Genomic DNA, 4,996 nt, shown 5'->3' with positions numbered 1-4,996 from the left:
TCCATGGAAAAAAATTGGGTCTAAAATTAATGAGACAACTGATTGGCATCATGCGCTAATCACTTGATAAATATGCAAGGAAAGTCAATTGATATATATGCAGTACAATCTTGGAGGTTTAACATACTATCAAAATGTCAAATCGCATCATCATATGATAGTTGGTCGATTTCACCCATAAAAAGTGTTATGAAATTGTATATGACGAAAAGTCAAATTTATTAACATCCATCAAATTTATAAATCACGCAAATATAATTTCTCTTGTTTTTTTTAAAAGAATAATCTTATTTTAAATAAAAATAAAAATAATTTTTTTTCATATTCTTATATCTTATAAAATATTCAAAATTAATTATTTTTAAATTAGTTGAATTACATGTTGTTATCAAACTCGTGCAACACACAATTAATTGATTTTTTTTATACGGAGAACTTGGAGGCAACAATACAGAGAACAAAGTCATAATTTCATCATAGTATTTTTTTTAATTGTTTTCTCATTTCATTGTCGATATTTTAGAGAACAAAGTCATAATTTCAAAATATATAAAAATTCAATTCTTAGTTGGAAGCATAAATCTTGAATGGCAACTTATGAAATATTCTACCATAACATATATTTTTTTTTCTTGGTTGGAAGCATAAATCTTAAATGGCAATCATAAATGTCGATATTTCTTCCTTACATTTGCATAAGCAAACAACATACGTTTTCAAGGCAGTGGATTTGCATATGTAACTTATTCACGCTAACTAACACATGTGCACAATCTTCATTAGTTTCACATGGAACTATAATAAAAAATAGAATAAAAAATGTTAGTAAAATTTGATAAAAAAATCATGTAAAAGCTACCAAATAAAAAAAATTTAAGGGAAAACAAGATTTACAAATAGCCTTCGCTGAGAGAAAGAGTAGGGACAGAAACAAAACTATAACATAATGAAGTTTGAGAATTTTAGCCATATGTTTTTATCTTTTAATTTTACAAATGAATTGATATCTATTCAATGTATATTATTGCAATGCTAGAAACACTTAAATATTTGTAGCACTAGAACCCATACTATATTTTAATATATTTTATTGTTCCTTTTTCACAATTAATAAATGTCTCTTAAGCATATTTAAAAAAGAGGTAACATAAAAATACTTATAATTTTTAAATCTATTTTTTAAGAAACTTTTCATCCTTTTGGGATAGAAAGCAGACAAGTGTTTCTAGAAAATTTGTTAAACATTAGTAGGATTACGAATGGTAATTGGTATTCACGGAAATGTATACTATATATTTTTTTTATCTATCTTATTAGATAAATATGATATTTGTATTCACTCTATATCTGCGTGAGTATCAGTTAGACGGATATCTACGAATTTTGAAATATCCACATAATATTATGAACGCCATTTTCTTAAATATGGGAAATTACAATTTATTAATTTTTCTTATATGATGTAAATAGAAAATTACTAAGTTTTTGTAAGCAGCTAGGGTTTAATAATAGAACAAAATGTAGGTATAATTTTTTAGGTGTGGTTCTTACTATTTTCCAATGAAAATATGACAACTATATAATTTCCTCTTACATGCATGTATGCAAATTTCTCCTATTTTCACTCACTAAAAGATATGTAAGTATATTTGTCATATTTTCATTGGAAAATAGTAAGAATCACACTTTAAGAATTGTACCTAAGTTTTTTCCTTAATAAGACACCATAAATTATTAAGTTAATGTAATTTTCTTTATGTCACTTCGTAAATAAAAAGTTGCAATTTTATACTTATTAGTTAATACAGTTTACTAAGTTAATATAAGTTATTATGGTTTTTGTCAAAGGAATTTTCTAAATTTAATAATTTAAAAAATATTTGAATAATGTTGATAATTATTACCTGTAGATATCCATCAAAATATTCATAAATTCGTGCTTGTGAGGTTTTACCTTTAGATATCCACAAATATAGGTTTTTTTTTGCTATATCTTATTTTCTAAAATCACTTGAGCATAAGAAATAAGAATCATAATTTGTATTATTGTGTGATTTCTTCTACAATATATAATACTACATTCAAATTTTGATTCTTCCAAAAAAAATGTTTATTAATTTAAAAAATAAGGTGCTTTGATTATAATTGGAGGATGAAAAACATCTTATCCCTAGAAGCCGCCATTTTAATTTTTTTAAATAAAAATTAAATCTTATCCTTCAGTTTTGAAGTTTATTGAAGGGTAATGTAGCTGAAGTTGTGAAAAACACTAGAAAGGGGGATTTGAATAGGATTTTAACACCAAAAACTTTTCCCTTTAAAAGTAGTTTATTGATAATAAAAATAAATATGAAAGAAGTAAAGAACAAGGTATGTTTATAATAGTTCACTTGAAAATTATCAAGCTAATCTAGTCCACCCGCCAATGTGATTTTGCCTTATCAACAAGGTCTTAATCAAATAATCTCAAGATTATTACACTTGCACAAGCTAGCCGCGAGTGACTCACTAACAATTCTAAGACACGCTAATCTTAAACTACTTAAGGATTCTGACAAACTGCTCCGTTAAGGAAAAATCAAACTTCAATTTGAAAAGAAATTTTGTTTACAATATATGCTTCTACACAAGCTGATAGTAAACAATAATATGGGTGTTTTGACAACAAGATTAGGGAGCTTATGAACAATCTTTCAAGAGTGTATGAGTGTGTAAAGTGAGAAACATTTTCTTTGAGTCTTCAAGCCTATTTATAGTAAAATAAAATAATATATCTGTTGGAGGGTGTTTCTGGAATTTTTAAAAAGTTGGCAGCTTGAAATAACGTGGGAGACAAGATAGTACAATGGGTTCGTTCTTTCATGGTAGTGGACCAAAATATTCGCTTGAACCGTGTACCTTATACCATGTAACCGTCATCTTCTATTCTTCTTGGACTTCAGAGGCTTCTGATGAGCATGAGTTAGAAGAGAGAAAATATGCATGAGGTCTTCAGAGCTTGAAGTATTTAGAGTCTTCAGAACTGCTTCTTCAAAAACTTCAGCACTTGGTCTTTAGTACCTTTTATCTTCTGAAACATAAGTCTTCAGCATCTGGCCAATTCCTCAGAACTTTTGTCTTCAGATCCTTAGAACTTGGTTTCTTTGATAGCGTATCAGAGTGACACCTTCAGAGCCTTCTAAAGTGGTTTGTTACTGTTCAGCAGAACTTATGGAGCACAGAAGCTAAACTTGGTTTCTTCTGATGTGTTGGCCACGCCTTTCATCAGATGCAGAACCTGTTTGTTAAATACTCAAAATAACAAACAATAAGGTACCAAAATTGTTCATATAAACATACTCATTAATATCATCAAAACTCAGAGATATTTTATTTAATTGAAGCTAGATTTTATCTCAATTATTTTCCCTCATATTATTTTACCAACCGAGATATAAAATCTAATTTTTTTTATTCAAACATCAAAATATTGAGTCTTATTCACATTTTATTATTTTCCATAAAATATTTGCGCCCTAGCGAAGAAAATAAACCCCATTCTTCATCATCTCCTACTAACAAACTGAAACATCGTTCTTCATCTTCTCCAAGGAGGAAGGAAGCTCGAATAAGGAATCTCGAACCTTAAACCAGCACATTTCTTTGACTCGCTCACCACGCTTTCTGTATAACTTTCTCCATGACTTTACAAGTAATATTTGTGTTGTTGTTGTTATTTTCGTCAACGGCGTTGTTATCGTTTTTGTAATTCTTGTCATGGTCTTTGAGAGTTAGGGTATAATATTGTGTTTTTTTCCAGGTATTTTTAGTTGTTGTATTTTATTGTTGTTTTGTTGAGATCTAAAAATCATATGATTTTGGTTTTGTTTGATTTTTATTTTATTTTCAGAAATTGTATGAGATTATGGATCTTAGTTGTATGAAAGCCAATACATTAAGTCAATATTTACGGAGAAAAATCTTCCTAACAATAATGAGATTTTATTGTCCTTGTTAAAAATTCGGTAATACGCAAAACCATTCAAAGGGACATATATTATATCATTTAGATTGTGATGAAATTATTCAAAATTACACAAAATGTGTATGACATGGTGAAGTGTTAAAAACGATCAACGTCACATAGAGTGGAAGTTAAGAAATATACGAATGGTACTATACAAGATATGATATGTGATATTGAAGTAGTTTTTTTAAGCTCAGTTATATAGGCGGGATAACGATGGGTATCATGAAAATTTTCCTGTTACACATCAGTTATTGAAAAATTATAAAGTGTTCTTCACATGGGTTAGATCACTAGCTTTTGTGTTTCTATTATTTTTATAATTGGATTGAGCCCCCAACACTCCTTATCAGTTATTTAAGAAACCAAGGTATTAAGGAAGTATTATTACCTCGATTTAAATTATTAGCCAAGGGAAAAATATTTTTATTTAATTATTTGTTTATTTTTCTATATTTTAGTTCGAACCTGTATTACAAAAATATTTTTTGCTCATTTTTTAAACATATACATTATTACAGAACCATAGTTTAGTTATTTCTGAAACATACTTTGTACCTTTTGCCCATTTCTCAAACAAAATCATTGTATCAAGAATATTCATTGGTTACACCATTTGGAATGCCAAAATGGCACATGTAAACCTTATAAGTTTACAACAAATTAAAACTAAAACAAATGATTAACCAACAAAAGAAATAACCAAAATTCAATGTCTTGTAGGCCCTCCAAAATTTCTTTGATGTGATTTGGCATCAGTCATTAAACACCTATAATTTGAACCACATTTGATAAAAAAACATTTATCAATTAGTTTTCTCATATCCCCTCTATATGATCATAACGAATAGCATGCACGTCATTATCGTAATCATTTTCTTCTGATAAGAGACGTACATGTATTGCAAAATAGAGGGTATCAAACTTAAACTTTTGATTTTCATCACTATCAGGAATATATTTTCCTTGAAGAACAATTTACCAGCTTGT

The 4,996-nt window shown here is 28.1% G+C and overlaps 1 long non-coding RNA gene across 1 annotated transcript; it reads right to left on the bottom strand.

The window, feature by feature from the left end:
* Window positions 1-546: 546 nt before the first annotated feature.
* LOC131657248 (uncharacterized) lies at window positions 547-1,021 on the bottom strand. The gene is made up of 2 exons (XR_009300553.1): window positions 895-1,021; window positions 547-795 (listed from the first exon to the last, which is right to left on the bottom strand). It is a non-coding gene; the product is annotated as an uncharacterized LOC131657248 (long non-coding RNA).
* Window positions 1,022-4,996: the final 3,975 nt, after the last annotated feature.

Source organism: Vicia villosa, linkage group LG3, assembly GCF_029867415.1.
Source record: "Vicia villosa cultivar HV-30 ecotype Madison, WI linkage group LG3, Vvil1.0, whole genome shotgun sequence".
Classification (NCBI taxonomy): Eukaryota; Viridiplantae; Streptophyta; class Magnoliopsida; order Fabales; family Fabaceae; genus Vicia; species Vicia villosa.
This window is presented reverse-complemented; position numbering and strand designations above follow the sequence as displayed.